Genomic DNA, 24848 nt, shown 5'->3' with positions numbered 1-24848 from the left:
TGGAAGATCTCCCAGTCTAATTAGCATATTACCCTTTTATTAATATAGATAGAGGCCTGTTGCATGGGTGGGAGCCAGCTGGTTTGCCCTGAAGGGTGTCCTGGATCAGGGTGGGGGTTCCCTTGGGGCATGGGACGGCCTGGGCAAGGGGCCTGTGGTGGTTTGCAGGCTGGTCATGCCCCCATGGGGTGAGGGTCCCCACTGGGGTGCCTGGCCAGCCTGGGTGAGGGGCTGATGGCTGTTTGCAGGCTGGCCACTGCCCCCGGCGACCCAAGCTCCCAGCCCCTCCTTTTTTTTTTTTTTTTCAGTACCTCCTTGAGAGGAGGCCAGGGCCAGCTGGAAGCAGGTATCTGGGATTTATTTATCTTCTATAATTGAAACTTTGTAGCCTTGAGCAGAGGCCAGGGCTGGCCAGGGCGGGTGAGAAGCTTGGCAACCCAAGACTCCTGATTGCTCCAGCTCCGTGGCTGTCGCCATCTTTGTTGGGTTAATTTGCATACTTGCTCTGATTGGCTGGTGGGTGTAGCGGAGGTATGGTCAATTTGCATGTTTCTCTTTTATTAGAAAGGATGAACCCCATCATACTCACAGAATCCACACGCTCTCATCTTTCACTTCTTCAGCTTCTTGCCAAACATTTAACAGCAATTATGATTCCATGTGGTAGCAGCATATTAACCGGGGGTCCTTGCCTGGATGTTTCCCTGCTTTCTTCTTCTGCCCTGACCCAGCACACTACTTTCGTCTTGTTTCCAGAGCCTGAATATGAAAAATTTGACTAATCTTTGTGTTTTTAAGGATAGAAGAAGTGAGCTTTAATGCTACCTTGTAATCTTCCTCTTTGAATCATATTTATTTTAGACAAATGGGAAGGTGGCCTAGAAGACTATTGTTAAATTTAGGATATTCCTAAATGCAATAGTCCCTATTTCTTTGCACTTGCCCTTCCTCTGCTCACTTCCAATGCCTGTGCCTTTATGCAGCCTGCTTTCCTTTGAAAGCAAAATAGTACAGCCGAGCCTTTAGCACCTTCTGACTGTGCACAGAGGAGGCCCGAGGCTGGGAAACCCATCACTCTCATTTGGTTTCTGAAACTCACCAGAACCTTGACAGGAAAGCCTCCAAGCCTGGCGAGCTGCATTGGAAACAAACCACAGTTGCACTTCTTTTGCAAGAAGAAGCCTGAAAAACACCTTGTGAGCATATACTAGTGTCTAGAATGTAAATAAAGTATACCTAATAAGTTCTCAGAGGGCTATTAGCATCTCTCCAACCCAATAAAAGATGCCTTGTTCTTGCACTGGGAACACATGGTGATGATCCTTGGAAATTTTCCAGGTAAACTGGTTTGGAATTGTGGGAAGGGCTTTCATGGTGTTAATAATGCCTCTCATTAATTTCAGGAAAGGCGCATTCCCCAGCTACCTCTCACTCAGTTAACCTCATGAATGATTATTTTTTGAAAAATGTGTCATATAGATGTAAGTCATATCTTTAGCAGCACACAAAAATGCTTATGATATAGTAAATGAAAAAAAAAATCTAGCTATGTATTATTGTAGAGTATTTAAAATTCTTCCTGGATAAGGATTAAAGTAATTGAAAGGGAGCATAGCAAGTCACTGGATAGAGAAGGTTCTCAGTAAATATTGATGAGTGAATTATTAAATGTACACAAAAGCAGAATGGGCTTATTGATAAAATTACTTAATTTTGTTATGAATATTACATTTATGAAATATATAAGTTCTTAAGAATCAAGTGGTTAGATGACATTGTTATTAAAACCCTCTATCTTCATCCTTCTACCCTTGTCCCCAGCTGAGGTGCTTTTATCCTCCTTAAGGCCTGTCTCTGATGGTAGGAAAACATATTCAATACTGTGAATGTCAGATTTGTTCACTTGATGCAGAATACCAGATACATGGCACCTGCATTCTCAGATTCATTACTGGCCAATAGGATGGCCTAGTTAAGAGACTGTGTGATGTGTTTTCAAAGAATTTTGGTCCCTAAATACAGTAATTTAAGACCGATGCTTAGATTTATAACTTTTATAAATGGTTTCCATTAGTTAAAGCTTGGCCCCAAATGAATGCAACTACCTGGAAAAATAATACTTTAAGAATTCTTGGTCATTTGTACTTTAGTGTAAATAGTTTGGGTAAGAGAGAGTAAAGAGAGCCCGAGGATTCTGGAGATGGAAGTGGATTTGGGAGAGGGCACATTGAAGAGAGAAAGTTCTTCCCCGAGATCGCTCTGATGTTCAAGAGTGAGTTTCATCCCAAATATGTTCTCCCCTATAGTGGGCTCCCTTTTCATTTTGTTGATGGTTTCTTTTGCTGTGCAGAGGCTTTTTATGTTGATGTAGTCTCACTTTTTAAATTTTTTTTCCTTAATTTCCTTTGCCCTAGGAGATGTATCCGCAATGAGAGAAAAAAAGGGACATATGTAATACTTTCGACAATAAAGATTTATAAAAAATAAAATCAAATACAATGGCATATTTAAAAAAAAGAATGAGTTTCATGCCGGAGTTGCAGCTAGGACTGTTGGCATTGCTGCTGCCATGCTCAGTTGCTGAGATGTAGTCAGGACTTATGGTTTGCCTGCAGCCGTGACTGGGAGTGAAGATAGTCATGTCCATGTTGCCTCATGGTCTGTGGGATTCCTGAGCCAGTAGTCAGTCTCTTGAGGGAGAAGGACTTTACATACGCAGATGTGATTTGTAGTCATAATGCACGGCCAGGATCATGGCACATTTAATAGTTGTTAAGAGAGTTCTAGGAGAATATTAAGATTAAATATCAGGGTTTTTAATACAATTTTCTGCTATAGATTATCAGTCTAGAAATACCAACCCTTCACTCTCAATAAGAAAAGAAATATCTCTGATATTAATTACAAGTTTTTAACTGTGCATTAATACCCAGTCTCCAAGCAATCCAAATTGTTTACTTCTAGTGATCATTAATCTGTACTTTTTTTTTAAACTAATGAACATTTTATTATTAAACAGAAATAATCTGTTGGCTTTACTTGTGAGACGTTCATACTTACCTGCTTAATTAATTATGTAACTGACCCTTTTTTGAAGTAATCAAGAAGGAGACACAGATAGAAGTGACACATCAAGAATCTTGTAAGAGTTGTGCTTCTTGGTTTAAAAAGAGTGTGTGTGTGTGTGTGTGTGTGTGTGTGTGTGTGTGTGTGTGTGTTTGTGAGTGCGTGTACAAGCTGGCACATGCATGCATGCATAAATGTGCTGTTAGGGTGAGAAAGCAAGACAGATACAATATGTAGTAACATTTTAAAGTGTTTATTATGTGCCAGATATTGTTAGATAAGTACCATTATTTGCCATTTCATAGATTATGAAGCTGAATAAGTAAATCACATGATTTAAAAAAAAACTATAGAAAAAGAGAGATTAAAACAAGGAACATTAGAAGAGAAAAGGAGTGTCAATTATGTCATTTTCCATCACTTTTAGAGTCGTGTTTAAGTGTGACAAAATGAAAGCAGACAGATTTCTTGGGGGTAATATTGGAAAATTAGGAGAGCTAGACATGGATGTTGAGTTGGAGTTAACTTCTTTGTCTATTTTATTTAAATCTCACTGAAATAGTTGGATAGTTGTTTATTTTCTTTGTGGTGATGATACCATTTATGAATTGGCATTCAAATCCATACTAAGAATATTGCTTATAATCATAGCAATACTTTTAATAGAAATAGCCCATACAGGGTCTGAAATAAGTGACACATTCCTTTTAGAGGCAAAGTGTACCTTGTATTAATGTAGAGTTACATTAAAAAATTACATCTCAAGACTCTGCTCAAGGCCCCCAAAGTGGGCATTCAGTTAATAAGTTTTGCCCTTCATTGTCAAACAAGCAAGTCCATAATCAGTTAGATTCCATTTCACACACACAACACATAACACATATACACCTGTAGAAAAGACTATACCAAATAACTGAGCGGTTATTGTTGGGTGGTATGTTGATTTTTTCCCCCCTCTTTTTTGATTGACTCTTAAAAACTGTCTATGAAAAATAGGCCTTCATTTTGCAATAAGAAAATTTATAGAAGTCAACCAATATTTATCATGCTGCCACCAAATAAATGGTATTATACTGGAATCTTTGTAGAAAATGCAATAATGTATTAAGAAAGAATACTGCCCTCCAGAAATTGTTTATATATTGTAGAGATAGCACAAAAAAATGAAGGCAGTATATGAGTGGCACCGGTATTGACTTCTTAATAAGAGGAGGGAGCGATCCCTAAGAGTTGTGTTGTTGAGGGGAGACTGCAAAAGGAATCAAACTGACCCCAAAGATAGGTCCAGTCCAAGGCACATGTGAATAGGAGACAGGAATTCCTGTTGGATATAATGGCTTCCATAAAACCACAGTGATAAGAAAGTACTGTGTTTATTTGAAGCAGAGAAATGGGATTAGTAAGAGAAATGAAAGAGAAATTGGTCTTGACCATGGCAGCCCTTGAATGTCACATTAACATCTGCTGGCAGCAGCCTCTTTAAATACTTCTGGCATACCCGTTTCAGGGGCCCCCAAACAGGTAAGGCAATCTCAGACTCTCAGAAGAGGTATTCCAGGCCCCATCACCCCCATTTCTTTTTAATGTTGTCCTTTGTCCTATCTCTTTGCCATCCTGTTTGAAGTAGCATCTTGATTACAAATTGTCTACTTTGTCCTTATCTGTAATTTCTTCCTGATACTGTTTCTTGACATCACTTCTGGGCACAGCAGGTAAGCGATGCCCTGCTCCCACACCTGCCCTCAGGACTGTAACGTACTGCACAGAAGCCTCGTTTTGTCCTAGAATGTTCTTGCCAGAGGAAGGAGATAAGAAGTATATTTGCTATTTTTAGCTACGTAATAAATTACTTCAAGGCTTAGCAGCTTGAAACAACAAATATTTACCATGGCACTCGTTTCTGGGGCCAGGAACCTGGGAGTGCCTTAGCTGGGTGGTTGTGGCTCAAGTCTATTAAGCTGCTTGTCTCTGAAGATTTTGACAAGGGCTGGAGGATTGGCTCCCAAGTTCATTCAAGTGGCCATTGGCAGGAGCTTTGGTTCCTTGTTATGTGAGCCTCTCACAAGGCTGAGAGAAAGAGTGTAAGAGAAAGCTACCAAGAGGGAAGCCACAGTACTAATTTCAGAACTGACATGGTAGCACTTTTGCCTTATTCTATGGGTCACACAGACCATCCCTAGTACAACATGGAAGGAATTACACAAGAGTGTGAACACCAGGTGGCAAGGATCATTGGGGAACATAATGGAGTCTGGCTTCCATGAAAAGTTAGGTCATTTTTCTGAACCATATTTAGGTATAAATGGATCATCTACAAAGCTGAACTTGACAGTCATGTGTTTGATCTATCTACTAGTATCTATACTAAAAAAAGGGTAATATGCTAATTAGACCGGACATCTTCTGGACACCCTTCTGGACAAAGCCGCAGCGGCTGCCTGAGCCTCGGCCCTTGCAGCCGAGGCTCAGGCAGTTGTGGATGGCAGCTGCTGCTGTGAGGGCCAGTCCGAGGCTCAGGCAGCTTCGGCGGCCGGCAGTGACAGCAGCAGCGGCGTGATGGGGGTGTCTTCTTCCCCTGATTGGCCCAGTTGCTTCCCACAGAGGAAGGCCAGAGGCAGCAGCATCAAGGGTGTGATGGGAGCGGTGCCTTCCCTGGATCAGCCAGTCGCCTCCTACAGAAGGAGGCCAGACTGTGGCGTAGGCCTGCTCCCTCGGGCCTAAGCTGTCAATAGGACATCACCTGAGGGCTCCTGGACTGTGAGAGGGGGCAGGCCAGGCTGAGGGACTCCTCCCCCAGTGCACAAATTTTCATGCACCGGGCCTCTAGTATATATAAAAAGCCTAAGCGACTGGCCCACTGGCCCACCAGCCAACAGGCCAGTAGCTATGATGCACACTGACCACCAGAGGGCAGATGCTCAATGCAGGAGCTGCTGAGCTGTGGTCACTTGGCAGCAGAGAGGAGGGAGCCTGATTCCAGGGTGCATCACCCGAGAACCGCCCTCTCATAATCTGGGACCCCTCAGGGATGTCAGAGAGCCTGTTTCAGGCCAATCCCCACAGGCTAGGCCGAGGAACCCCATTGGTGCAGGAATCTGTGCACCGGGCCTCTAGTTTGGTAATATTTAATTACATTTGAGAGACATATACTTTCTTGAAATACCAAAGAAATAAATCTATTAGATTATGAGTAGGACTTTCTTCTGCATTCTACCATCTCAATATAATTTTCTTTTTAAATGAAAGAAGTTGGCCTCACTCTGTGGTCCTTGCTTTCATCTTTTCATGACATTGCTTATCCCTAACCTTCTTTCTGCCTTTGCTTTACTATTGTGGAAGAGAGTGTGACAGTTTGAGATTCTCTTGTCAAGATATCTGTGAAGAAACACATAAAAAAGAAAAATCCAAATTCAGTTTCATTTTAAAGCTTTAAAAAGCACCATGGAAAACTTCTGATGCATCAAGAGCTCACCAAGCCAGAGGAACCCCAAACCAGAGGAGCCCTGTGGTCAAATCTCTCACAGCCGAGCTTCTACAGTTTGTTCTGTGTCACTGGAAATTCTTTCTTCATTTGAATTTAGGTAATTCTTCAATTATCAAAATTAAAATTTTATTGGAATCTGCATAAATGTCTGTCAATGGATGAATATATAAAGAAAAAGTGGTACATATATACAATGGAATACTACTCAGCCACGTAAAAGATGAACTATTGCCATTTTCAACAACATGATGAATCTTGAGGTTATAATGCTATGTGAAATAAGTCAAATGGAAAAAGGATAGCACTTCCATCTAATTCTGAAAATTACACCCTTACCATTTGAGACAGCATGGAGGGATCTGGAGAGTATTATGCTAAGTGAAATAAGCCAGATAGAGAAAGACAAGTATCACATGATCTCATTCATATGTAGAATCTAATGAACAAAATAAAGTGATGAACAAATAGATCCAGAGACATAGAAGCATGGAACAGACTGTCAAATCTTAGAGAGATGGCAGGGGTTGGTGGTGGGTAGGGAGAGATTAACTGGGGAACTTATATGCATATATTCACACAGCCCATGGACACAGACAATAGTGTGGTGAAGGCCTGGGAGAGGTGGGTGCCAGGTGGAGGGCATATTGGTGGTGGTGGTGGGGGGGAGGTGGAAGGGGACATCTGTAATACTTTCAACAATAAAGATAAATTAAGAAAAACAAACTTTGCCAACCTAGTGTTTATCCAGTGGTACTTCTGTAAGGCTTAATTTGCATTTCACTGATTCATTTGTTTTCTCTTTTGTAAGATACCTATTCATATCTTTTGTCTGTTTGCTTGTTGGGTTATTTGACTTATCCTTAACTTTTTTGAGGAATTCTTTATCAGTTATAGAAATTGCAAAGAATAAAAAATGCAAAAAAATCCTCATATTCCATACACAATATTTTCCTTAAGACATCTTTTGACATTTAAGGATAAAAAAATACTATAAGAGGTTCTTTAGTTTGTCTCCAAATTCCATAAAATATTTGCAACTGGATCAATCAGTCAGTTTCCCCTACAAACCAGAATTTTTATTGAGCTACTAGTTAATATTCAGAATGAAGAAATGAAAGCCATAAAGTCTGCCTTCAAAATCTATTCTCTCCCAAGTTACTGTCCATTTGAAAACATCTCTCTCTCTCTCTATCTATAATAATAAAAGCATAATATGCTAATTAGACCAGACAGCCGAACGACCTTCCGGACGAAGCTGGGGCTGCGAGGGCCGAGCCCCTTGCATGAATTTCGTGCGTCAGGCCTCTAGTATATATATATGTATATATATATGGCTAGTATGCTAAGTGTCCATCCAGGTAATGACGTCACGTAGCAACGCCTGGCTTTCTCTCCCTACCGACTAGTCTCCTTGCAGTTTCTTTAGCCCAGGAACACAACTTGCTTTATAGCAGGTATATGTTAACCAACTGTCTGTGAAGCATTTTTCTGTGCCTCATCTCATTTGATCCTCGCAGAAGTTCTGGAGTAGATAGATAGGAGACTTGGTGGACTCCTATTTTCTTTTCATAAGCCAAAAAATGGAGATTTAGAAACTTGACCCGACTGAAAAGAAGTAAGAAATGGTAGACCTTGAAAATGACTTCAGGTTTTCTCACTGTGCAGAATATAGTCAAACACTGTTGCAGTTAAATATTTTACCCTTTGTTCTCCCTGTGTGATCTACAATAATAATCTGCTTCATGTTGATATTTACTGCTGTGTTGCTGACATTTACCTGAAAGAAAAGTTGGGGTGCTTCACTAGGCTGGAAAAAGTTTAGCTAAATCAGAAAGCAGGTCTAATTAAACAAGTTTATTATATATATATTTATTTATATATATATATATAAATGGCTAAGTTGACTTGCACATGTGTGACACATATAAAGCTCTTGCTGGTGCCAATTGCACATGTGTGTTTTGATCTGTCATTGTTGATCGTGAATTTGGTTGACACTTCTATTATAAAGAAAGGGCAAATAACGATATTAAAATATTTCTTCTGTTAATTTCCTTTCAATGTGCATGAATTTGTGCACTGGGCTACTAGTAACATAATAAGAACATAAACAACCAGAGAGCTTTCTACCCTTCCCCCTGATCCCAGTATCAATGACAAATAATATCCTAGTGGTCTTAAAAGTTGACTTTTTCTCTGAACACCTATCAGGGATAAAATTTACCTATGCTAACCCATACATGTTTGGGACAGAATCTATTTGGAGCTGTTTTAATTACCTTTAATACAATTTTATTTCATCTGAATGTTCTCTTTTACATGGAGTGGTTATGTTCTATCAATATCCTTGCATAAATTTATAATATCCTGAAAATGTGAATTCAACATGGTAAACACAGGAATATCAATTACACACTGTTCTAACTACATTGCACATGGTCGTGGGCAAATGACTGGCACAGATGCTTATAAAATTCAAGTTTGTAATAGTGATAGCTTCTTACTTATTCCTGCAAATCCCTAGGGATGCTGTAGCTGAAAACCATTTCAAATAATGTAATGCTGCTCTGCCATTCCCTTAAAATGGCTCTATAAAGACCCATTAGCACTACAGGTATTTATATTCTGCTTTTCAAAGGATGGGCTCTGGAGATGTGTGCCAAGTGTTCATCGAATGAATTTCTACTGAGCAGCATCCTCTAGGGTGTTTGAGAATGCCAGTTGCAATGTGACAGATTTAATTGTTCAGCAAACTGGGAATGTTTGCTTTTTCATGGTGTCTCTTTAAAGCAAGATCAGGTTATTATGGAAAATTCCAAAAAACTCACCCTTAAAAACAGAAGAAGAATTCTGATATTATATTAATTAGTGGGAAGAGGCATTATCAGCTTTAATATTGGCAGAAATTAACCCATTAGAATTAGATTTCTCAACTGTTATTTTTCTCATTAGGACCTTTAATCAGATCTTAGATATACATATTAGTAAACTGGGATTTAGAAGATGGGTTTAGACAGTCAGACTCAATGATAACTCTGTTATGATCTTCCTTGAAGAACTGTAAGATGGAAATATTTAGCGTTTACTGCGTCATGTAAATAACAATGCCAGGAATCTGTTCTGTAATTTATAGGTTACAAATGAAATGAAATTGTGTGTAAGATGGTAGAGCACAAGTGTGACCAAATTCCTTTTCTCTGGGAATGTGGAAATATGACTTCCTTAGACTTCCGTTTGAACAGTTTTTCTCTAAAACCAAAGGAATAATTTTTTTCTAGTAAATAATTCCAGTTAATTTTAATAGTACTACCTATTTACATACAATGTTTGCTTAATAAATTTTAAAAAAGCTGACTTAGTGAGTTTAGCATTGAGGACTTGAAGCTGACAGAATTTCTGCTATTTCAAAGTATAGTAAGACATCTGTCTGTGATTTGATACTGGTGCTAGTATTTTGACTCAGAGGTTTTAGAGATCATATAATTGTGCCCCATGGAGTTTGCTGAAGGGCCATAAGGAAGAGACAACGTTCGGGTAATTAGATGGTGAATCCAGTTGGAGGGAAGTCTGTAGCACAGTTTCACCATAATTCTTAGGTATGAGTTGATGTACAACATGGCTGAAGTTCAAGACTGGTGACAGAGATCAGAGGGTGGAACAAAAGGATCAAGAAAATTCCTGGAACCATTTCTGTGAAATTTCATCATTTGTTCAAGGGTTTCATTTGTGTGGCCCTGATGTCATTCATGGAGTTGAGGCTCTTAAAAATATTGGTCAAGGTAGACAACTCCACATCCCATAAAGTCCAGGAGAAAACAGTTTCTTAGGTTTTTCCTAGTGGGACATGTTGGGAGTCTGCTGTGGTGACTCGAGGTTTCTAGTTAACTTTCAGCTCCTGATTGTCTCTCAATCAGATATTTCATTTGAATTCTATAATCCTAAGAAAACTAATAATATTGTGTTCAACTTTCTTTTCTTGAGAGACAGAGCGGATGATAGGGCATGTGTAGGATGTTTTCAGCTGCAAGTATTAATAAGGAAACAATAAGGCAAATCTGCTATCACATGGAAGGTTTGGGTGTGGCATTTTTAATATTGGTTTATTCAGAAGCTTAATGACAATATCAAAGATCCAGGGTTTCTTTTTCCATTTTTCTCCTCTGTCATTTTCAGCATATCATCTGCTTCCTTCATGGTCGCAAGGCAGTTGCACCAGCTTGGTTTCACCTCCTGCACAGCAATATCCACAGGCCAGAAGGGAAGGCAGTGAATTATTTTATTTAAGGATGACAGACATTGTCCTAGAAGCCCCTAGCATTTACCCTCTCATATCTCACGTGACAGAATTGTACTTTCCTCTAGTCTTAAACTAGAGCAGAAGAAAAAGAATAGGTATGATTGAAGGACACAAACCCACAGAAACGTGTCTGATACTTAAGAAAGTGAGGGTTTTGTTTTTTTGTTTTGTTTTGTTTTGTTTTTTTGGCCTGACCTGGAGCCCTGGGTTTGAGACACACTTAACTGGAAGTGGTAGAGTTCAAAAGTTCAACTTTCTTGAGCATGAAGATGAAAATAGTCCCCCTATTAGGTAAGTTGAATAGGTAAATTAAACCACTTATTTAAAGACAGCCTTATTTCAACCTAAAGTAATTCTGGCTACTTAGGATTCTCTCTTTTATTGGATTTTATCTTCATTTCAATACAAGAAAGTAACTTAAACAGGACAAAATTGTGGAAAATTTGTAAGAGAGACATTTTGGGGATGGAAATAAGCAGATAATCCTGGAGGAGAGAAAAAAAAAGGTGGAGAGGAAGCGAGGCAACAAAAAAATGAATGGTTGGAAAGAATGAGAGAAGACATATGGACAGATACACAGCAAAGTACCAATGGTACCGTTCTGTGCATAATTTATTCAGTTAATTCGCAGATTTTCTAAATGCTGGTGTTTATATTTTACAAATGATAATCAGTACGTGTTTTGTTCCTTGACAGTTAAGTTGATTGCCCTGTGATTTTGTTTTAACATTTAATTTTGTAAGGCATGGTGGGTAAGAGTAGGCGTGCGAAGCAACGCCATCGTCACTTCACAGCTGAGTGACTGGGAAAGTTACATAACGACTCTGTGCCTCAGTTCTGTGAAATGAGGCTGCACAGAGAACCGGTCCATGCAGTTGAGGGCATTTTCCGAGATATTTCAAGGTAAACGACTTATAGAGAAAAGGTTTAACCACTTTGTTACTGTTTTAAAAATATTTTCTTCATTTCTCTCTAGCCAGCTGATCTTGGAACTTTTCTAAATTTAACCACTAAATTTAGCCAGCGACAGGTGTCTGCATACCCCATTAATTGAACACTTGTTAAATGCTTCCCATCCTAATTCAAACACAGTGGAGAGCAGTATTGTAGTGAATATGTCTAGATAGGAAACAATAAAAAAGTTACAGAATTGACAGTATTTAAAAATTTGGATGTGCAGCTGACTAAATACCAATTTGTAAAGACATAATAAAAGCTCAAGAAGAAAAACAAAATTCTGCTAATTAATTCGATAATTGAATTTTTTACTTTGTTCAGCTATAAAATAATATGTATATAAGGTGTAAAGACTAGTAAAACCAGCACCTATGTACTCACAATACAGTTTAAAAAAGAAAACATGCATTGCTGTTCAATTCTCACTGAAATTTGTGTTTATCATCCTGTTGTTTTTCTTTATACATTCACAATATATTAATAACTCCTAAGCAACATAATTGTTTGGTTGTACTTTTATTTGAACTTCGTATCATGGTATCTGTTCTCTGTATTTTCTGAGACTTGCTTTTTATTAAAAATCAACATTATGTTTTTTCATTTATTTGGGTTTGTAGAGATGTAGTTCATTTATTATCACCGCTGTAAATATTTTATCTAAGGACTGTACCATTTCCTATTTCTCTGTTCACCATGATGGAAATTTGCTTTTCAGGTTGTTTTTACAGAGATGCTGTAATGTACATGTCTTCTGGAGCTTGTGTGCGAGGGTTTTTGGAGAAGAATTAGTGATTCAAAGAATTTAAATATGTTTGTGGCTACAAGATAATGTCAGTTGCTTTCCAAAATGAACACACTAACTTACACTCCCACAAGTAGTATAAAAGTTACCCTAAATTCTCACCCACCCTTAATATTATGATACTTTAAATTTTGCCAGCATTTGGGTGTGAAATGCTGTCTTATTTTGGTTTCTTTGCAATACATTTAAACATTTATTTTTATTGTATGTTCATGCTTTATTCTTTGTCAAGTGCCTCTTTATATCTTTGCCTATTTTAATTCATATTGCTTGTCTTCTTATTGGTTCATAAAACATGTTTTTTATATTTGGTAGAATACTCCACTGTCAGTTACACATGTGGTAAACATCTTCACCCAAATATTGGCTTGCTTTTCATGTGGTTTAAGGTACCAGTGGTTGATAGGAGTACTGGTGACAATTCACTCCCTGGAGCAGGGTGATTTGTTCACATCATTTGCCATGTAGCTATCGGGACCCGCCTGCAGAGCAGTGGGAATATGATACCCTGTCACCTTAGTGTTGGGCTTGGCCAAAAATCTTGCTTTGGCCAATGAGATCTGAGCAGATGTCATGCAAGCAAGGCATTAAATGTTGCTTGTGAGGTTCAGGGTGCCATCTTGTGCTCCTGCCATTCTCAATAAGGAGAGCATATCCTGGTGAGAAACTAGTAAAAGGACACCTGGAGCAGCCTTAGCTCAGTCCTAGGTCTGGAACCAACCCCAGCTCACCTTAGACCCAGCAACAAGACAAATAATGCTTGTGGTTATAAGACATTTGATTTTGACGTGATTTGTTACACCTCATTATTACAACAGCAGATGAAGGCAGGACTAATGGGCAGAAGTTCTTAATAAATACGGTTGAATTTATTATTCTTTTCCCTCAGGATTTGCACATTTTATTTAGTCTTTAATCTAGTTTTTTACAGACATAACATGTTCATAAACATGTTCTTTGCGTGTTGATCACAAACATCTTTCATGTCCCAGGATTATCAAGGCAAACTATTAGATATGCATTTAAGTCTATTAGCAGCAGGGGTTAGGTTTTGTGTATGTATGAAATAGGGCTCAAATTTACTTTTATTTCTCATATGAATACCACAATTGTCTCAGTACAATTTATTTATTCATTCTTCACTGATATACAATGAGTAATATTCAGTAAGAGATAAGCCACTAATGTACAATGCAGAGAGAATCCTGCAAAGATGATTTGCATGAATTTCTCCCAGCCACACTGAATCTCTGCTATAACTGGGCCACTTTAATCTATTTTCTTGGGGTGTGTGTGTGTGTGTGTGTGTGTATGTGTTTTGCATCGAGCAAGTACTGTAATTCAGACCTGCAATTAGTACATAATGACTAGCTTCTAGTTATACATTTTCAGGGATTATTTCAACCATTCCAACCTCACTCAAAGGCTGTGTGAGATGGGGAGTGGGTCCCTCCAGACAAGTTTCTTTGCTGAGTTCTCTTGCAAAGCAATTTCTCTCTAGTTCATCATTTTACAGTTGATGTAGCCCATTAGAGCTGTCAGATTTATGAGTGGGTCTCCAATACAACAACTATTCAAATGCCTTGTATCTCCTAGTTGGTTTTTGAAATTACAACTCCATGTTGCTGAAGGTGACAGGCACTCCATGAAAGCTGCTGGCTTAAGTTTCTCCTTTGCTCTCAAGACTCATAAGGCTACTTCATTTTTGGCCCCTGAGAAGGAATTTTCCTAACTTTCTTTCACATTTATAGTTCATATATCTACTAAAAATAGTTTTAAAATAGTCTGTACACCAATTTTAGATATTTTGTGGTGAGCTGTTTTTCAGCTATATAGCTACATATTTAACTTGAAAAAAAGCTTGACATTTAATTTTGATATTGTGTATTTTTCCCTTTTCACATTAGCAATTAAATTATTTTGTAGAGCAGGTATTTAAACTGAGTCGCTCTCTTTGTACCAATAGTTTTGGAATTATTTTTTTCATTTGCTTTTCATTAACTTCCCAGGTATTTATGTAATTGTTTCTTTGCTGCATCACACACACTCACACTCACACTCACACACGTGCACACACACAAAAAAAAATTTATTTTGTTTTCTCTTTGGGTTAAGGTACTGCTATTATTAGAATTGCATAAAGTCTGCTTTTTGACCTCCATTGTACATTAGTGGAGCTTTCCTATATTCTAGTGCAAGATTAGAAACTTATTGAAATACATTATGTACTATGTACTTAACTAAAACGTGTTCAACTAAAAACATTTGTTGTGTTGAGCACAGTGAAAACAATGGGTTTGGAATATTCATATGCCTCCAGCCATTTAAATAAAATAAGTTGGTAGCTTAAAATATAGGTATGTATATTTTGTCTATTTTTTTTTTTTTGGTCTTGATCAGTTTGGTGTTTGTAGAATTTAATGTGTTGTGGATATTTGTTATAGAAGCAACAGCACAAAACAGCAACATTTAGGAGGGAAAGGATGAGTTAACCCTTATTAATCTGGAAGCTACCAGTACAATTTTCATGGAAATATAATTGTGAAAGAACAGAAACATTCCTCACTTTAAAATGCATGAAAAGTTTTCCAATAATTATTATCAAGGACTATCAAAGATTTAAAAAAAAATAAACTCAATTCTTTTCAATGGAGACAAGTTTTTAAAAATCTGCATTTTGCACATTGTTCAGAAATCCACTAACATTGGCTATTCAGTATTTGATGGTGCGGTAGGCGTTCACCAATGTCAACTCCTCTTCTATATCCTGGCTATGGGAGACCTCACTTCCTCACGCTCTTAAATTTATGCCCGGAAGAGTGACTTGCTTAGGCCAATGAAATGTGAACAGTGGTGATATGTGTCTTGTCCAGTCAGAAGCATTTAATGGATACGATCTGGGCTTTGAGACTCTCCCCATCCTGGTTCTTAGAAGCATAGAATGATTCGCAGCTGCCTTGAGTCACCTGCAGCCCAGAAATTGGAACTGACACAGCACAGCAGCATGGGAGATGTCCAGATCTGCAAATTTGCATGTGAAAAAAATTAAGCTTTTGTTGTACAACAGCACTAAAACTTGGAGTTGTTTTTAATTGCAGTATAACCTAACCTACCCTAACTTATACAGGTGGTAAAATATGAAATGCTTTTAACAAAGAGAACACTTCACAAATGCAGGCAAAAAAAGAAAAATTGAGATGAAGTATTTTATATTAAAAAGCATTTTCCATGTTATAAAATACACCAAGATTTCAGGTAAAATTATTTTTTAGAGTGCTTATAAAAGCAGGTTGAAATCTAGTTCACCCCATTTTCTTAGTTTGAGCTTAAATGTACTTTTTGTAGCTTGTAATATTTTATCCTGATATAAGATCTCTGAGTATGTATTAAATATTTTGTATACTGTTATTTTTTTGCTAAGTATTATTTATTGTTTTATTATTTTGATCTGTTACTTTAAATCTCTTTCTTCCGCAGTGGGGTTAGCATGGGAACAAACCTTAGCTGACAGCTTAGAGGGGTGTGATAGGGAACAATATGATTTCATAATTACAGGGGACCTTCATTTTTGTCTCGTTTTGTTTGGATTATATTTGCTTGTTTGGTTGCTTGGCATTTGAACTCCCGTGGTTGGGAATCCGAGGTTGGGAATGCAAAAATACTATTTTATATCTGTGGTTGGTTAATTCCAAAGATGGAAAATCCCCTGATGTGAAGGGCAACAGTATTTATTGGGAAAAAAAAATCTGGTGTAAATGGATCCACACAGTTCACAACCATGTTCCCCTTTGCTCATCATGATATCCTCCCTATCTAGAAAGGAAAACAACACTTTCATGTCTTGGGTGCTCAAATCGTATTTGCTCGGAGAATCAAGGCAATCCACAGTCAAAATACAGTGTGACACCTGCTACAGTTTGAATAACTACAGAGTGCTATGGGCTCCCAAGGTGGGTGATCTAACGTAGCCTTTGAAAATCAATGATGTGTCAACTGAGGTATAAGTAGTAAATCAGCTCTTGAGGGTAGAGGAGAGAAAGAAGGGGAGAGGAAAGTATGTAAAGGAAGCAACATGTAGAAAGGCCAGGAAGTGAAATAAATGGAACTCCATGGAAATCCACAGAACATACTACATTTAGTCACTTGGGACTTTACTCTGTGCATGTGCTCCGTGGGAGGGGTGAGCTCACTTTCAGTGTTAGTGCAGACAAAAACACGGGTCCTAGGTCACAACTTAGCAAAGTTTCTGTGGCCTTTTCCTGCAATGTTTGGTTCTTCTTTCATCTGATCACCTCACTCTTATCAAGAATAGAAGAGGCAGAGCTATGAAATTGCTAGCCCAGATGTAACCTGACTAATCCTCTTCCCAGTGATATAGCCAGGGATTCCTGCTGCATCTCTCCAGGGCTACATGATGAGTAAGCTGACCAATTATATGCTTCAGCTCTTTATAAACTTTGAGGCAGGCACGAACGCCCAGGTTATGCATGCTTCTCACATGAGCCATGGTTGATCTTGTTCTCTATCCATTCTTCTGTTAGAAATGCTTGCATTTATTTTCAGTTTAAATTTTTTTCATGTATCTACTAGTATATATGTTGCTTCCATTGTGTATCAATATCTGTGATTAACATTTTTATAGTACTGGCTTTTCATTTTTTATTTATTTTTGGTACAAATGTGATTTTTTTGGTCAAGCATCTTAACCTTTCCTGTCAACGTACTCAACATAATAAATGTGCAGTGAGCCTGCAATGGACTCCGAGTGTGCCGACAGTGGTTTCCCTGAGAAGAGGAGGGAGCTGGGTTTTCAGTGTCAGTAGCCAAATCTTTTACCTATTGGTACCCTCTATCTGGTGTTCTGAAGTTTATTAATGCATGTTAACTTTACATTTTATGTTCTATGTTTGGAGGCAGTGTTGGGTGGCAGAATAAGTAGTGAAAAAGCCTGTTTTAAAGTCTTACTTATTCAGTAACAGTACAATTGCTGGAGGGTATTTTCTAGGAGCCCCAGTTGCCTTATCTGCAGAAGAGGAGTAACAATTCTCACCCCAGGGGTGTCATAAGGATTAAGCAAGATACTAAATCAAAACAAGGGTTCTAATTCATGATAGGTGAGCAACTAATTTGTTGCCTTTTTAAATCTTAGTTACTAATATCATATTAATTAATTCACATATGTAAAACACCAATATGAGCACTCATTTTTGCAAAAATTTTTTATAAATTTACCATGAAATAGATTTCCAGACTTTCACATTATGATTTTTGAAGTTCCTAAGGCTCATAAGTAGGAGGCTCATTGTTTAAAAATAGACTCAGTCTCAATTTTCTTGGAATAATGTTCTGCTACTTTGGATATTATTTCTTTACCCTCCTACTTTCTCGCACTCTTTCTATGATTCATTTTCATGGCTTTAAAGATCAAATATTCAAAGACAAAAGTCTAAACTTCAGTAGCATTTTGCCCTTATATTTATTTATACCTAATCCTGGTTGGCAAATACATCTGACAGTGAAAAGGTATATTATCCTGGAGAAAAGGCATCTCATTTTAAATTAGTTATTCTTTTGTAATCAATAGCAAAGGAAAAAGAAGCTTGGGGTGAGAAGATGTTTGTGTTAGCCCTCTCTGACCTTCATTTTTTTTGTCCAAATACTCGTAATTAGAATTCACACAGTATTTTAAGAAATATAATGTATGTCAGAACTTTATAACTTTGGAATTACTACTTAAATGTTAGTTTCTGTTGCTATCAAAATAAGAAATTGTCTATGTTGCTAGGATAAAGTGAAAGTAGAAAAAGACCTAATTAGTCTTTTGTTTGAGTAGGATATTCTTCCTATCATAATTGTAAAAATAAGCTCAGTAAGCAATTTATTGCCCATTTTGCATTTTCTCTATATCCTATTTTTATTTAGTTTTAACAGAATATGGATATTGTGTTTATTGGGGAATAAGGACAACCTCAAGAGCTCTAAGACTGACCAAGTTTATGACCAGTGCCTTCTATCTCTAATTCTTTTTAGCTTGTCTACCCTGTAATACCAGCACTTCCAGGTGCACTTTGGACACTCAAGTTTTCCACTCTGACGCTTTAACTGAAACAACATCTTTTCTTTCCTTCTTATGCAAACCAAAATTAACCTTGTTATTTGGGAAATAAGAACTGGGTCTAGTCAACTCCCTGTTGAATGTCAAGGTGTAAAGACAGTCTCAGGCTCAGGGTACTGGAGGAATAGCATGAAGTATAGAAAGTTAAGTCTGGTAGGAGGGCAGAAGTAGCTAGTGTGGGTAAAGATGATTATGATTCATGGAATACGTGCAGAGACCTAGCATTTCTGAAGGTAGAATTGCATATGAAGATATTTTAACATTCTTAACATATCATGTTAAACTTTCTAGTTGTGAAAATGTAGAGAAAAGATATTTTCTCAGTAAAAAGAGAGTGTTGCTGAAACCACAATGTCGCTGAGAAATGCTTTGCTAAGCCCACTTTGGGGTAGTAGCGGAACATGCAGGGATTTAACGTGGACCAAAATCTTTGCTTAAGCCCAGGTGAATGTTTTACTTGCTATACTGGGAGAATGACGAACAAAGCTGAAAAACGTGGGGAGTTAGTGAGAAAGTACAAAGGCAACCTCTGCATGTTAATGAATCCAATTACTAAATTTGAAATAAAATTACAAAATACTTGAGGTAATTTTTGAGAGTAGGATTAGATATAGAGCCTGGGGTTTGCACTGGTGGGCTGGCCTGAGGCATCATGTCCCAAGAAAAAAATGTGGGCCAGAGAGAGCTATGTGAAAGTTAGTGGCTGGAAACTCATTGAGATCAGAAATCAAGCTCTAGACTTTCCCATGGAAGGAAGATCAACCAATTAGAGCTCATGCTAAGTTTGACCAGGCCACTGGGAGCCAGGGGACAGACACCTCGATGGCATCTAAGCTATAATAGTCGCCGTTATTTCTGCTTACATGTTGTAATGGCCCATCTTTTCTCTTTAAATATAAGAAAATTGAGACCTAAGCCTCTCAGGGAGATGCAAAAAAATCAGAAGGCTGCACCTCTATTCTGGTACAGTGCAAAAACCAGAATCCATTCATGCACCGTTTTCAATAAGTGAGGAGGGTCCTCCAGGTGAAGTGAATTGACCCTTTGTTAACCACTTCACCAGTTCACCAGTTCTGGGACTCTTTCAAACTACAGTTGACTCAGGGTGGTTCTTGACTTTCATTCCAACTTGGAACTAATGTTTTTGATTACTCACTGTGACCTCAAAACCCTGTATCTCACATCTATTATCCTTGAGGCATCTTTTTGTGTCAATCACTTTACCTCAATCAGTCCTTTTGTGTTCTACAGTTTCTCCTTCCTGGTTTCATCCCAATTTCCCTCTCTCCTCTAAACCTTTCCACTATCTTTTCCTGAGTCCCCCTTTCATGGCAAACCATGTTTTATCCTAAAACAGTTCACTAAATATGTCTTCTATCTCTTAACTTAATTTCTTGGTTCCCTTACACTTATCAATCCACTGTTACTTGGCTTCTACTCCTAATCATTCTATTGGAACTATTCTTACAAGAATGGAAACATTTGCAGTAGAATCTCTCAATGACTCTATGATTTAGGCACTACCATTATCCTCATCTGTGTCATGGGTATAATAATCAAACTGACTTCATAGGGTTAGTTAGAGCTTCAAATCTCACATAGTTAGTTTTTAACTTGCAATTGCTATGTTACTATGTTTTTGTCATTATTGTTGACTTTCCCTTCTTCTAAAAATGCTCTTATTATTGGTTTCTAGGACAAGCTTCTATCTGCACTTTCATTATTCTTCCCTGAATACTTTCTCGGTCTCCCTTACAGCGCCTCTTCCTTGACCAGTCCTTGAAAAATTAATGTTCTTTGGGGCTCTTCCTGAGTGATAGGCTATATACAATACCTTCTCCTTCTACCATTTCAGCTATATCTACTTGTTGGTTCTTCTTATACCTTTACCTCCAGGCCATAACTCTATGAGTTTCAGAAATATGAGTATAATCACTACATCTTCTACTTTCCGCATCTCAGTAAATGGCAACATCTGCCAGTTGCCCAAGCCAAAAACTGGTATCAATAATGACTCTCCTCCGTGTTCAATGAATAATTGGTCAACAGTATCTTCTAAATATTTCTGGAATCTATCTGCTTTGCTTCACTCGGTGTCACTGGCATTTTAGGATTATAGTAGTCTCCTAATGGGTTTCCGTTTCTCTAGGAAAGAGCCTTTTGATACATTCTCTATGTCACAGTGAGCTTATCTCAATTTGACCCCAGATCCATCTCCCACCACTTTCTGCTTGAACATTACAGTCCAGACACATTAAACTACCCTAAGTTCCCTCAAGATGTCCCATGCTTAGCTTAGCTTGGGGCTTTGTACATTCTCTTCCCTTTGCTTGGAAAGCTGATTCCTTTCCCTGTACTCTTCATTTAGTTGACTCCTTCCCCTCCTTAAGATTTCATGTTTTATTCAAACTCTGAAGGAGCTATTCTAGCTATATGCATCTAGAATACTAGTTGCTGCTCTCACCACACTGCCGCGTGACTGTCAAGATACTTCTTGTCAGTCTTTCCCAGGAGCCTGTACAAAGATTGGTTTTATTTATTATTGTATCTTTAGAAACCAGAGTAGCATACAGCATGTGGTAAGTATTTAAGGAAACATTTTCAAAAGGATAAGAATGAGCAGTAAAAACCAACTTGAAATTTAAATGTATTTTCTAATAACGTACTCCCCAAAAGGGACCACATCCTAATTAGTTACATGTGGCAAGTCACTCTGTTTCCCAGTTGCCTAATCTGTAAAATAAAGAGGGAGGATGAAAAAAACATATACACCTAAGTCCTATTCAGCTCTATAATTATATTATATTCTTTTTATAGATTTTCATTTTTATGTTTTTATTTTTATTTATTTTAGAGAAAGAGGAAGTAAAAATGAAAGAAACATCAATGTGAGAAAGAAACATTGATCAATTGGCTCCATACTCCCATATGGACCACAACTGGGGATCAAACCCACAACCTGGGTATTTGCCTTGACAGAGAATTGAACCTGTGTTCTTTTAAGGTATGGAACAAAGCTCCAACCAACTGAGCCACACTGGCCAGGGGTCTTTGCGTAGAATTTCATTGTATAGATTCCTCAATTAGAAACTCCATATCAAACAAACCCATTAAACAAAAATCCAATGGATGGTTCCCTTTGTTGAGTCAACACATGCTGTCTTCTGAGATCCTGATTATAAGATAATAAGACCACTGTCCAATTCCAGATATTCTAGAATACTTACAATTCAAAGATCAGTAAAACCCATTCTAGATGAGACTATAGACTATTCTAGGATAACCAGGATGATATGTTTGTTTCAATCCTGGTTTTATACTATTGGTAGTTTAATGCTGAGCCAATATTATACAGTTTTGTATCCACTTGAAAATTATAGGAAATGTAGAATAAAGTAGCGACTTGGGAGTCAGGGGGCCTGGGCACAAATCACTGCTCATTGAATTACTCACTGTGATTTAGGGCAAATCTCAATTTTCTCATCTGCAAATTGGAATAACAATAGTTACTAACAGCATTTTATGAAGATTAATGCGCTAATGCATGGAAAATTATTTAAAACAGTCTGTTGTAGAGTACAAAGTCAATAAATAATACCTATTATTTTATTATTACCTTATCATTATTTTAATTACTTTCAGTTAAGGAAATTTCTAAGAGGAGAGGGTGTTAAGCCATCTGTAGTCTCTTTTCATATGCTTTCATAGAACTTTCCCTTCATTGGACCACTAGATGTCACTGTTTCTGACAGTTTCCAACTTCGTGGCCATCTTAAGATATTTCACAAGAAATATATGTGTAATATTTTAGAAAGAGAAGATATTTTAATACTATGGAATTTTTAATAAAGTTCCCTGAAGCTATACCTAACCATCCACAAATTACATTTTTCATATAGTACTCAGGAGTTTATGTCTCACAAGCTACCTCTGCATTAATGCTGATGACAATGAGGACCTGACTGATTTCTAAATGGATCATTTTAGGTTTATTCATTAATTAAGAAAGTCAATGAAAATATTTTCATCATTGGCTACTTTTAAAATACTTTATTGGCAACTAATTAAATCAGATATAGCTATTACCACTAAATAGAAGCTAATCACACAGATAAGAGAGTTACAAATAACAAAACCAGGATAAGAGTGATAAATGTCATACCTGAAACTATTACAATAATCTATGCTAACTCTAGTTAAAAATAAATTTAAAAAGAAATATAAATAAAAAGCATCCAAGTTTTTTTTTTTAAAGAGTGCTGTTATTTAAACAAGGAAAAATATTATGCTATGAAAACACATAAAAATTTCTTGATAGGGGAAGAGGTACAATAATATGGAGAAGTATTTGAGTGAGATCTTAAAGAACAATTGGGATTTGACATAGGGAAATGGGTTGGAATCATTAGTATGTGCCCATTGTAAATACTGTACATGAAATACAGAAAATATATGTAGAACAGTAAACGGTTTCATTTCATCTTACATATAGGACTTATAATATACAGTGGTAAGATAAAGAGTAATAATATACATTGGAATCAGATTCTGAAAAGCCTTGAATATCAGGGAATAAGCTTTAGGAATGTAGCAAAATAAAATAGAGCTCTGGAGGTATGTATAGCTGAGTTGAAGTCCTGGTTTAGGGTCTTATTTAAGCTTAGACCAAATAAAACCCCTTACGGAGAGAGTAAGAGAGAGGAGCGGGAAGAGAGAGAGAGAGAGAGAAAGCTGGGCAAATAGCATTTTTGAGAAGATTGACGATAATGCACTGTAGGCACTTGAAATACGTAAGTATTGCTATAATTTAATCTGTGGGTGATGGTTCCTCTGTTATCAGAAATGATATTTCTATATATAGTGAACAGTGAGAGACAATTCAGTTACAGGTGCTTAAGAATAGATTTTCCCTTCCCCTGAGAGCATGGAGATACTTTGGGAACCTCTGTGTCTACAGTTGAAACAGACTTTAGTGTACATGGAGGCCCTCTCCATGGAGCAAGTGGCCTTGTGACTCTGTCATATTCTCCGAGGTGCTGAAAGATTTGTTGAAACGCTTAACCTGAAATTGTCAGCCTTGTACCACGTCTGCCCCATCCATTGTTTCCAAATAGGATGCTAGAGCCTTTTTAGGCTCCACTGGGAACACACTGTTAGAGTAATTAGGCTCTTCACCACTTTCACAAGCTCGAAAATATGCCCTGGTTTGAGATGCTCAGAAGCATACACATTTTGCTTTTAAGAATGAAAATGTGCCCGTTAGTATTTGCTTTCTCTTTAGAGAGATCCTATGCATTAGTTTATAATTACAATTTTTTTTATCTTTTCTATTAAAAAATAATTACTACGGATCAAATGAGCCAAAAAGTCATAATATTTAGAGGCTGGAAGAGAGGAAATCTTCACTTTGGGATTAGTGTGGCTTACTCTTATCCGACCTTTAATGTTTTGTAATGATTCACTTTTTCATTGTCCTGGAGGACAGCATTTTGCCTGCCTTCTTTTCAGAGACTATTCTTGAAATTTGTAACTGAACTACTAACTTGTTATTTTTCTCTCTTTGAGATATTTCTCTTGACAGACTAAGTTTTCTTTTCTGAATTTCATACCTACCTCTATTCCCTTGAACCAAGCTAAATAATTCATTTCTTTCCCACTTCAGCTTTTTATATCACAAAACCTGTTATTCTACTCCCAGTTTGCCATGATTTAACCAAACTGTCCACATCCAGGGCCTTGAATCTTCCCTTATTTCCCTCATAGTTTTACTCTTGATTTGGTTACTTGTGCCACTTGAATCTCTACAGTAAAAAAGAAAAGCACAGAAAGTTTTCAAAGTTTGAAAATGACTTTTGTAGCTATCGTTGCCAAGGAAACCACTTCCACTGTACCTTAGTTTTATTTAGCACATAGAGTTCATGACAGGGTAGCTTTTGAAAAATCAGTGCTAGATTTCTTTGTCTCCCTATCTTTTTCCATGAGAAAACTGTGCATCAGTTTCAGGAAGAAGGTGAGGAAAACAGTAACTGCCCCAAGCATCAACTTTGAATACATAGAGGCTATGAAACACCCCGCGGTAGGCTGAGGCACTGGCTGGTGAGCTATTTGGAGTAAGAGCTGAGGGACT

Source organism: Eptesicus fuscus, chromosome 2 (assembly GCF_027574615.1).
Source record: "Eptesicus fuscus isolate TK198812 chromosome 2, DD_ASM_mEF_20220401, whole genome shotgun sequence".
Classification (NCBI taxonomy): domain Eukaryota; kingdom Metazoa; phylum Chordata; class Mammalia; order Chiroptera; family Vespertilionidae; genus Eptesicus; species Eptesicus fuscus.
The sequence above is the reverse complement of the archived record's forward strand: the minus strand, read 5'-3'. Positions refer to the sequence as shown.